A 12,547-nucleotide genomic window follows, 5' to 3' on the forward strand; every position below is an offset into this window, starting at 1 on the left:
GTTTATTATCTGTTCGTCAGCTTACTCGTGACAACTCTGTTTGTGTCGAATTTGACATGTTTGGCTTCTCTGTGAAGGACCTCAGCACACGCATGGTGATTCTCCGATGTAACTCGGATGGCGATGTGTATCGCGTGACTCCTGACTCGTGCACGATCTTCCCGCACCACTTCGCTGGTGTGGCCTCCGTTGATCTCTGGCACCAACGCTTGGGTCACCCCGGCCATGCCGCGCTTCGTCAGGCCATGGAGCTTCTTCCCTTCACCTGTCAGCCGTCCGCCCTACATACCTTCACTGTGTGTCGTCTTGGGAAGCACACACGCCTTCCATTTCAAGCATCAACTCATCGTAGCTTTTTTCCCTTTCAGTTACTTCATTTAGATGTTTGGACTTTGCCTGTTGTAAGCGTGTTTGGTTTTCAGTTCTATCTAGTGCTCATCGATGATTGTACTCATTATGCCTGGACCTTTCCTTTACGTCATAAATCTGATGTTCTTCCTACACTTGTTGCGTTTTATGCCTACGTACAGACACAGTTTGAGCGCCCCATCCTCGCCCTTCAGACCGACAACGGCCGCAAGTTCGACAACCTTGTTGTTCGCTCCCTCCTCACCACCCACGACACTGTGTTTCGCCTCTCGTGCCCCTACACCGACCAACAAAATGGGCGCGCCGAGCGCACTCTCCGCACGCTCAATGACAGCACATGTGCGCTCCTCTTCCAGCCTCCATGCCACCTCGCTTATGGGTTGAGGCTCTTAGTGTCGCCACGCTCCTCATGAACTACAAACCATGCCACACCAGCTCGCCACGCACCCCCATGAGCTCCTCCTCGGCTTTGCACCAGATTACACTCTTCTCCGCGTGTTCGACTGTCACTGTTTCCCTAACACCACGTCCACCTCTCGCCATAAGCTTGATCATCGATCTGTGGAGTGTGTGTTTCTCGGCTACCCACCCGACCATCGTGGTTACCGTTGCTACGACCTTTCCTCTCATCGTGTCATCACCTCACGTCATGTTCGTTTCGATGAGGACATTTTTCCGTTCGCAGCTCACCACCCTCCTAACCCCGCTGTTCCACTTGTGCCTCGCCTGGTTCCCACTCCTATGCAGGTATGTCCACCTTCAGGTGATGCTGTTCCTAGCGCTAGTCAATCACAGGTGCCATCGGGCGACCCTCGTTCTGCTAGCTCCTGCAGCTCGAGTGCCGGTGCTGGCTCACCCTTGGGTGGCCCCGGTTGTTCACCCCAACGCGTCATCGCGCCCGGTACACCGTCGACTGCTGGCTCGCCATCGGCTGGTTCTTCTTCGCCTTCCTCGAGTGCGCGCTCCCGGCTTTCTAGCGGTGCCGCTGCTACCTGGTCACGCGGTGATACGTCTCCAACGTATTTATAATTTTTGATGGTTTCATGCTATTATCTTGTCAACTTTGGATGTTTTATATGCATGAATATGCTATTTTATATCTTTTTTGGGACTAACCTATTAACTCAGTGCCAAGTGCCAGATTCTGTTTTTCCATGTTTTTGACCTTTTTCAGAGAAGAATATTAAACGGAGTCCAAACGGAATAAAACCTACGGAATGATTTTTTCCATAACAGAAGATACGCACGGGACTTGAGAACCAAGGCAGGAGACCTCGTGGGAGATCACAAGCCCCCTAGCCGCGGCCTAGGGGGGTGGCTGCGCCTGGTAGGCTTGTGGGCCCCATGTGGCTCCTTTGCCCTACCTCTTTCGCCTATAAATTCTCTAAAATCCCGAAACCAAAGAAGAGAGCCACGAAAATACTTTTCCGCCATCGCAAGCTTCTGTCTCCGCGAGATCCCATCTGGGGACCGTTCTGGTGCCCTGCCGGAGGGGGATTCGGACACGGAGGGCTTCTTCATCAACACCATTGCCTCTCCGATGATGCATGAGTAGTTCACCACAGACCTTTGGGTCCATAGCTAGTAGCTAGATGGCTTCTTCTCTCTCTTGGATCTTCAATACAAAGTTCTCCATGATCTTCATGGAGATCTATTCGATGTAACTTCCTTTTGCGGTGTGTTTGTCGAGATCCGATGAATTGTGGATTTATGATCAGATTATCTATGAATATTATTTGAGTCTCCTCTGATTTCTTATATGCATGATTTCGTATCCTTGCAATTCTCTTCGAGTTATGGGTTTCGTTTGGCCAACTTGATCTATAATTCTTGCAATGGAAAAAGTGCTTGGTTTGGGTTCATACCATGCGGTGTCCTCACCTAGTGACAGAAGGAGTAGCGAGACACGCATCGTGTTGTTGCCATTAAGGATAAAAAGATGGGGTTTATGTCATATTGCATGAATTTATCCCTCTACATCATGTCATCTTGCTTAAGGCGTTACTCTGTTTGTTATGAATTTAATACATTAGATGCATGCTGCATAGCGGTCGATGTGTGGAGTAATAGTAGTAGATGCAGAAAGTATCGGTCTACTTGTCTCGGACGTGATGCCTATATGTATGATCATTGACTTAGATATCGTCATGACTTTGCGCGATTCTATCAATTGCTCGACAGTAATTCGTTCACCCACCGTAATACTTGCTATCATGAGAGAAGCCTCTAGTGAACACTATGGCCCCTGGGTCTATTTTACACATCATATATTCAGATCTACATACAAAAATACCAAAAATACTTTGCTGCACTTTTATTTCTTTTTACCTTTCATCACCTTCAGATCTCACCTTGCAAGTAATCGTGAAGGGATTGACAACCCCTTTATCGCGTTGGGTGCAAGTTTGTTTGTTTTGCCAGGTTCATTGGTGCCTCATCTTGATACTCCTACTGGATTGATACCTTGGTTCTCAAACTGAGGGAAATACTTACTTCTACTTTGCTGCACCACCCTTTCCTCCTCAAGGGAAAAACCAACGCAAGCTCAAGAAGTAGCACGAAGAATTTCTGGCGCCGTTGCCGGGGAGTATTCAAAGTGAAGCATATCCAAGTAACTATCGCAAACTCATCTCTTCCATTTACATTATTTGGCTTTTGCCTCTCATTTTCCTGTCCCCCACTTCTGAAAAAAAATTACAAAAATATTTGCCTTTTTCGTTTGTGTTTCCTTTGCTTGTGTGCTATGTGCCTTCAATATGCTTGCATCTTCGCTTGCTGAAAATCTATTGATATGGATCCTCACCCACTTGCTAATCTCTTTAAGAGATCCAATTATGTTGAACCAATTGCTAGTGAGTTTTGTGCACTAGATTATCTTTATGAAGTTTTGCTTGAGATGCGTGAATCTGAAAATTGTGATGAAGAAATTTATGAAGTGATTCACGAGGGCTCCTTGAATGAAAAGGATGATTGCAATGGTTTCACTATAAATTCTATTAATGACAGTCATGACTTTAGTTGATGATAATCCCACTATTTTTGAAGAGCGTCAACTTTGCATGCATGTGGATCATGAAAAGAATATCCTATGTGATAGTTATATTGTTGAATTTGAATATGACCCCACATGTAATTATTAGGAGAGAGGAAAATATGGTTTTAGAAATTTTCATATCACTAAATCACCTCTCGTTATATTGAGATTGCTATTGTCTCTTTCTTCTTCCTTGCATATGGTAACTATTGGTTGTCTTGACAATTTGTTTTCCTATAAAATTCCTATGCATAGGAAGTATGTTAGACTTAGATATGTTTGTCACATGTTTCATGATGCTCTCTTCGTGTCCGATTGCTATCTTTTATGTGATCATCATTGAATTATCAATGCCTAGCTAAAAGGCTTTAAACAATAGCGCTTGTTGGGAGGCAACCCAATGAATAAATTTATTTTTGCTTTTCACTTTCTATTTTGTTGTGTCCACACCATAATAATTCTGTTATGATTGTGTTTTCTTTTTATGTTTCTTTTAGTGTTTGTGCCAAGTAGAACCTTTATGATTAGTTTTGGTGATAGTTGTTTGATCATGCTGAAAAAGACAGAAACTTTGTGCTCACGAAATTATTTTTAATTCCTTCCAGAAAGAGATTTTGAGTTGATTCTTTTTGCTTCTGGTTTATATGCGAATTGACTTAATTGTCATAATTTTTAAGAATTTTTGGGATACCATAGGTATACTAAGTATACAGATTACTAGAGACTGGTCTGCTTTTGACAGATTCTGTTTCTATTGTGTTGATTACTTATTTTGATGAACCTATGGTTAGTATCGGGGGGTACGAGCCATGGAAAAGTCAGAATACAGCAATATAACATCAATCTAAATGGAAATTAAGTTTACTACAATACCTAAAAAGTTGGTGGTTTGTTTACTTATGCTAATGATATCACGAGTTTCTGTTTAAGTTTTGTGTTGTGAAGTTTTCAAGTTTTGGGTGATGTTCCTATGGACAATGGAATAAAGAGTGGAAAGAGCCTAAGCTTGGGGATGCCCAAGTCATCCCAAGCCAAATTCAAGGACACCAAAAAGCCTAAGCTTGGGGATGCCCCGGGAAGGCATCCCCTCTTTCGTCTTCAATCCATCGGTAACGTTACTTGGAGCTATATTTTTATTCACCACATGATATGTGTTTTGCTTGGAGCGTCGTGTATTATAGGAGTCTTTACTTTTTGTTTTGTCACAATCATCCTTTGTGACAGCCCGACACCGACGCTTCAGAAGATTCCCCTTTTAATTCGTTGGCGTAGTGTGTTTTATTTTGTTTGTTGCATTCATCTTGCGCATCATGGCATCATGCATGGCATCATGTCAACTGTGTTCATGTTGCTCCTTGTTGTTGGAGTGTTAGGCTTTGTGAGTGTGGCATTGTATTGTAGGTGTGATGAGAGTGGGTGCAACAAGTCACTTCAAAACCCTTGTTCCACCATGGACATAAAACCTTCTCTCCTCTCTTATCTTATTTTGTGGCTGCTTTAAAGTTTCAGTTTTAACACCTATAAAATGTTCATCTTCTTTTAAAAATCCTTTTATTAAATGTGGAGGCAACCCCTTTGGTTTTTCTTTATTTACACATTTTGTTTTATTTCAAAACAGAGTCTCATTTTTTTTCCTTTAAAAGGGTTTTATTTTTATTCTTCAAAAGGTCCCAATCTATTTTTATTTATTGGGGCATGTTTTAAGGAGCCCAAAAGTATTTTTATTTTCGTTAAATTCTTTTTCTTTTGTGTGTGGTTTTGTGTTTTTTTAACCAGCTTATTTTGTGCGAGGCCTTTTAGCCGAACAGAGCCAGGCCCACCGAAGCCAACCTACCCGAGCCGGCCCAAGGCCCCTGCGCTGCCCTAACCTAGCGACAGGGAGACTCCTCCCGATCCCATCTCCCCCTCATTTCTCCCTCCTGCGCTGTCGTCCTCCCCATGCCCCCGCGCTGCAACCTCCCTAGGCTCGAGCCCCTCCTCTCGATCCGTACCTCCTCCTCCCCTCCTCGGAACCTCCACCTAGCCCGTTTCCCCTCTCCCTGATCTCCCTCGCTTGCGCCCAGGCCTGGAGCCCCCTGCCCAAGCTGGCGCCGTTCCCGCCTCGACCTCGTCCCGAGCCCCGCGGCTCTTCCCGCCACCATGCTGCCTCGCCGGCAGGCCGCCGGAGGCCAGCCCCATGCCAAGCCCCTCCAGGGCCCCGACCTCGCCTCCTCTCGCCGGTAGCTCGCCCCGCCACCTGCTGCGGCATCGCCGGCCGCAAGGATCCGTCGCCGCCTCCCTGCCGAAGCCGAGCTCGCCGACCGTAGCCGCTAGCTCCTCCAGCCGCGCCATTTTGCCGCGCGTGGGGTTGCTGTCGCGGTGGCATGAAGCTGCTGCCAAAGCTTGCTGTTGTGCGTGTTGCTGCAGCCGCTTGCCTGCTAGTTGCTATTGCGTTGCTTGCTGCGTTGCCGCTTGCTGTCGCTGTTGGCTGCTGCTTGCCGTTGCTGCCGCTTGCCGCCGTTGCTGCTAGTTGTTGCTGTTGCTTGCTGCTAGTTGCTGTCGCTTGTTGCCGATGCTAGCTGTTGTTGCTTACCACGATGCTGCTTGCTGTTGCTATGCCACTATAATGCGTGTTGTCGCTGAAGTTGTTGAGTTGCTGTCGATGTCGCTGCTGAAGCTTGCTGTTGCGTTGCTACTTGCTGCTGCTGCCGCTAAGCAGTTGCCTTGCCCTGCTGCCTTTTGGGACATCGCCGAAGACCGCGTGCACCATCCCCACCACCGTGGATCCGACAAGTTCGCCGAGTACCATGACGTCCTCGACGACCCCGAACATCTACGGAGCAGTGTACGTCTACCAACACGAAGAAACGTGTGCCACTACGCCAAGTGTACGACTACCGTCGACAAGATCGCAAGTACCACGACTTCCATGACATCCATGACGACCTATGTACACCTACCCCACAATGATCTAAACCGCTCTGATATGCACGCTTCGAAGGTATACGTTGGAATGTTGTCGTGAACCGAGTGCATGTGATGTATGAGATGTAACCATATGCTTGCGCCATATATGTTGCCCGTTGCACGTTGTCCCTCTTTTGCTGTGCCCCTGACACATGGGAACCCGATAAAAGGGATCACCCCATCATTATTTGGTTTGACACGCACGCGCTTCGAATTCGTTGGCACCGATATCTCGTTGAGTTATCGGGATAGGAACGTTGCCGTGGCTTCATTTCCGTTTTGCCGCCTTGGTACCCTTTCGTTTGCCTTGGCGACACATGCTTCTTATCTCTTCTTGCCCGTGTTGTTATGAACTCGCATGCATGATGCATTCATGGCATAATATCTTGTGTTGCATGTTTCTTGAGACGTAGCGACTTTCAAGACCCGCGTGATAACCGACTGGGATGTCATGTAGAATCACCCGCTTCACCTCTTGCCATGTGAAACAACATTTAATATTGTCGTGTAAATAAGCGAGAGTGAACTAAATAATTAAACGTGGAGTTTCTTCGATATGCAACTCGTTGCATATCGAGCTTCACTTAATGTGTAGTGTTTGTGTGAGGTGAATTGTCATGCCATGCCTTGCATCATTGAACTGGTCATGCATCATATTAGGTTGTGCATCCTGTTGTGCATCGTGTGGTGTATATCTGTGTTGATGCTTGTTTCCGATTTGCTCCGTCTCGATAGAGTTTCGCAAGCGTGTCGGAATGTGAGGACCCGTTCGACTACGTTGGTTCGCCGACTTCACAGAGTTCTTCTTCTTCCAAGCGGGATCTCACGGAAGATGACCATTTCCCTAGATACCATTACTATCATTGACATGCTAGTTTTTATCGCTTCTATCGATTATGTCTTGCTGCCTACCACCTGTTAAATATCAGCCTCTCAACAATGACATGAAAACCTTCAACCTGTTCAACCTAGCAAACCACTGATTGGCTATGTTACCGCTTGCTTAACCATGTTGTTAGCGTTGCTAGTTGCAGGTGCAGTTGCTTCCATGTGTTACATGGGTTCCTTGTTATATCATCATATTTAAATGTTATTTAATTTAATGCACCTATATACTTGGTAAAAGGTGGAAGGCTCGGCCTTTCTAGCCTGGTGTTTTGTTCCACCTTTGCCCCCTTAGTTTCGGCTACCGGTGTTATGTTCCATAATTGAGCGCTCCTAACACGATCGGGGTTGTTATGGGGGACCCCCTTGATAATTCGTTTTAGATTAAAGCTGGTTTGGCAAGGCCCAACTTTGGTACTTCCTCCGTCAAGGTTTAGAAGGCGTGCATGCAAATTCTCTAGAACCTAGGCGGTTATTGATTGGCTGTAAAATGAGTTAAATAGCATTCACACTACGCATGCATATAGAAATAGTACAACGGAGTACTATTTAGCTGTAGGAGTAAATGCAATGCACCTTAAGCCTTGTGTGTTGTGGAAATGCACGCAAACTTAACAGTGCCTTCTAAACCGTGACGGAGGTAGTACTACATTTGCCTAGTAACTAATGAACCGCATAGGGAGTAATTAACCCGAGGAAATTTAATCAACCCCCGGGCCAGTGCTCCTCATGAGTGTTGGTCCAAAATGGACAGACTGCGGGGCCACCACGGGGCAACTCGAGGTTTGGTACCTGTAGGCTTTTCCATCCGTCGTGTCCTGAGAATGAGATACGCGGCTCCTATCGGGATCATCGACACGTCGGGCGGCTTGCTGGATTAGTTTTACCTTTGACGAGATATCTTGTGCATCGGGATTCCGGTGATGCTTTGGGTAATCTCAGAGTTGAGGTTTTCCACTAAGGAATCCGACGAGATCGCGAGTGTCGTGATCGAGGATTTCTATGCGGCTTGTGGTTATTTGTGATGGACTAGTTGGAGCACCCCTGCATGGTTAAATATTTTCGGAAAGCCGTGCCCACGGTTATGTGGCAACGTGGAAACTTTGTTTAACACTGGTTCTAGATAACTTGAAGTTAACTTAATTAAAATATGCCAACTGTGTGCGTAACCGTGACTGTCTCTTTCGTGAGTTCCTTCTCCGATCGAGGACACGGTGGGGTTATGTCTGACGTAGGTAGGTGTTCAAGATCATTCATTTGATCAACCGTAGTTCACGTCCGCTATGCGTGGATCTTCCCCCTCTATTTCTTGTACTCGTAAGTTTAGCCACCAAATATATGCTTAGCCGCTTGCTGCAGCCTCACCACTTAACCATACCTCACCTATTAAGCTTTGCTAGTCTTGATACCTTTGGAAATGAGATTGCTGAGTCCCATGTGGCTCACAGATTACTACAGCACCAGTTGTAGGTACAGGTAAAGGTTACTTGACGCGAGCGCGTTGATTGTTCATTTGGAGTTGCTTCTTCTTCTTCTTCTTCTTCTTCTTCATCGATCTAGGATGGGTTCCAGGCCGACAGCCTGGGATAGCAAGGATGGACGCCGTTCTTCTTTTCTCGTTTGTTTTCGTCCGTAGTCGGACCCTACTCTTATTCATGATGATTATGTATTGTACTGATGTGACTCTGATGTAGCTTGTGGCGAGTGTAAGCAAATTCTATATATATATATATATATCTCTTCTTTTCAGTACATGTACTTGTAACGATATCCATTCTTGCGAAACGATAAGATGCGCTTCTATCCCTGACGAGGCCCTCGTGCCAAATTGAGGATAGGGTCGCATCTTGGGCGTGACAAGTTGGTATCAGAGTAGTACGGACCTAGGAGCCCCTTGTTTGATTGAACTTGGCCGAGTCGAGTCTAGTGAAAAACTGTTTTGAGTCTAGTTATATATCAGAGAGTAGGATTCTTTTTTCTCCACTTCTATGCTCTGGTGAGGATTCTTGACGTAATATTTTAATTCTACTCCTCTTCTCACTCAAAAAAATTTAGGATCATGCGGATATTTTTGGAATCTATATGATGCCGATGTGACGGAGTTCTGTCTTGGTGCCTCCTGTCTGACTTGATTTATTTCGGGGAGTTGAGCTCCAGGGGATTCTTGAGCACATCGTTATCATTCAGATTTCTTAGTATCTAAGAACGAAGGATGATCGTAATTGCTTCAATACTAGTAGTGGCGAGATAACCCCGATGTCCCCAGTACTGGTGCAGATTGTTTGGGAGTACTCCCATACTTTGTATCATTGTGATCACGAGGGTCTGTAGCAGATGAAGGTCCGAGATTCTGGTCGTGTGTTGACGGATGTGATACATTGGACGGGTTAGTATAGGAGTTGTGTGAATATTACTCCTTGTATCCGTGTACCAGATTGCATGACCAGAAATTTCGGAATTCTTAGGTGGGAATTCAAGTAGTTACTTATAGGACAATCTTCCAACAAATGCATGATGTTAGGTTGGGGTTCGACATCTAGTGGATTCGTTTGTTGACGGTCTTCTTACAGCGGTTCACGTTGTGTCTTAAAGATTCCTTGTAGCTTGCTACGACCCGGGGACGCTTCGTATGTCGGGTGCACTGCCTTGCACTTGATGGCTACTGTAAGGTTCGAGCCCGTGCGATCCTGTCCACGAAAATATCGGATGAAATCTTTCTCCTGAGTTTGTTCTGGCTTGTTTCATAAGCCTAATCCCTTTGTTTTGTTGAATATGGTAATTCGAGTTGCTTCGATGTCAAGTGGTGATTTTAGATCTTTCCTAGTGGTGTTCTCATATTCTTATGAGAGTGCTAATCCTTTTGCTTAATCAATTGTCATGTCAATTCTTGTCAACCGGAGTTGTCATGTTAATTCTTTTGCAACCAGTGTGCTTCTCTTCGACTGAACTCAATCCTCTCCAATTCTTTTGCAAGATCATTCTCTCAATTCTATCAGGAGTGTGTCTCATCTATTCCAAGTTGTCTTTTGTTTTCCCCACCCTCCCACCCTTTTTCTCAGTGATTCAATTTTCATCCAAGAGTTTTCTTTTCATTGTGCTTCCGCTGTCTGTTGTTTTCTCTCTTACCCGGTGATTCACTGTGAAGATTCTCAGGAGATTCGTGTCATATTTGTTCATTCTTGTCATCCTTACCGGTGAATTTAATTCAGTTGTCTGTGTTCATCTTATCCTTTTCGTCCTTGTAATTCTTTCCTATGTTGATATTCTTATGAGCCTATCTTGCTATTCATTCCTCTTTTTTCTATGCGGAGTGTTGAAGATATCTCAGAAGTTTCGTGTTTTCAATTCTTTTAATTATTTCGAGGTGCTAACCTCATCTAGTTCTCTTCTTACCGGTGCAATATTTCTCTTCTAAGCAATCTTTTCTAATGGTGGTTTCTTTGAGTGTCCCCATAACCCACAGGTTCTTTCCCAGGATCTTTCCTGGCTCTTTAATCTTTTCCCGGAGATCTTTAATTCTTTTCAACTATGACGTAAGTATGAATTTCATCAGTCATATTCCTTCTCCAAGATCAGTTGAACTTATTTCCGTCTGTGGTCCAACCTTTCATTCTTCTTTATTCCGGAGTGTCTCAGTATTATTGGTGGTGTTCTCCTCCTCATTTTTAGCTTAGAAGACCGAAGGAGTGTTTCTCTCAATTCTTGGTCCATTCTCTTGGGGATTCGTCATTTCAGCTTTGTGCCATCATCTTAATTGTGTCAATCATGAGTATTCCTTTCTTGCTATCCGGTGCATTTCTGAGTTGTTTTCATTCTCGATCCTCCGAAGGCCATCATTTTAGAAGATTCTTCATTCTCAGCTTTCAGCTTTCATCCTCAATTCTTCTCAATTGTTGTCTCTTCGTTCATCTCTCAATTATTCCGGTGCCTTGTTTAAGTTTTTCTTCTCTCAGGTGGCACATGATCTCTTCATTCTCATGTATCTCCATTCATGCATGATTGCCTCATTCGTTTCAATTCTTGTCGGTGGTTGTTTCAAGACTTCTTAAGTTTGTGCTTTATCTATCTCTCTTTAATCTTTTCAAGAAGATTAAGTCGTATGCTAAATCCGTTGATTGTCGTCAATTTAATTTGGTCAAGGATTAGCATAACATAATTCTTATTCTTGTTTCATCAAATGATTTCAATTCTTCGTCCGGAGTGGCTCATGATATCAATTCCTTTTTCTCAAGTGTTCTTATCTTTTCTTTTCTGGAGTTTCAAGTTTTCTCAAGTATCTCTTTGTGAGGCTCCATCTAAATCTTCACAAGGTCATAATCTTATTCTTTTCTACCTTCTTATCATTGCATCATCCTTTTGATACGGAGGCCCGTCATGGTGGTTCTTCAAGGATGTGATTTTCTCAAAGTGTTCTTCAAGATTCCTGTTGGAGTACCTCAAGTATTCTTTCTCTTGCATTTCCAATGCGTTGTTCTCCTTTATCCTTTGAGGTGGTATTGTAGCATTCTTGTTAGTGTAGGAGCCTCGAAGAGTTTTCCTTTCAAGAATGAGATAATTAAATCCACCAATTCTATAATCATGAGATATTTTTTTCAACTCATGATTCTGGGTTGAGTATCTTGGTTTAGTTTTCACCTAAAGCTTTTCCTTAGGATTGTGGCTATTATGGTAATTATCATTTATCCAAGTACTCAATGTATCCTCTTGGTGAAAGAAGTGTTCATATCTTGTTGCTCCCAATCTATCCTTGTTTCTTTTAGTGGTTGGTTGTCACCTCATAAATGCTGAGATGATTTTCATAAGCCCGCTACTATCTTGTTCGTCGATGTTGATTTTCCAACTACTACGTCAATTCTCTGTCTGGAGGCTCTTCAATTCTATTGTGATGATAGTTGTCATTCTTTTCTTCATTCTCTTCTTCCGTATGAGCTAATTCCTATTCTATTGTTCCGGAGGCATTGTAATGTTGCTCTTTTGGGTCTATCATCTTGTTCTATCAAGATTGGTGTGTTCCCTTGTTCTATTTAGTTGTTTGTTATGAATATTGTCTATTTCTCCCATCTAATCGAATTTTTTGTCCCATTTTCCTACCGAAGTGCTGCCGAAATTTTCCGTGAATTCTTTCTTGTTTATCATATCAGTCCTCATCGCTTTGCAACCTTCAAGGATCGTTGTTTTCACTCGTTTGTGAAAGAAGCGACTAATTTTTACCTCTTGTTCTTTCTCATCCTCTTCCCCTTTCATTCTTGGATCTCGGGGCGAGATCCTCTTGTAGTGTAGGAGAGTTGTGACAGCCCGACATCGACGCTCCAG

This window comes from Hordeum vulgare, chromosome 2H (genome assembly GCF_904849725.1).
Source record: "Hordeum vulgare subsp. vulgare chromosome 2H, MorexV3_pseudomolecules_assembly, whole genome shotgun sequence".
NCBI lineage: Eukaryota > Viridiplantae > Streptophyta > Magnoliopsida > Poales > Poaceae > Hordeum > Hordeum vulgare.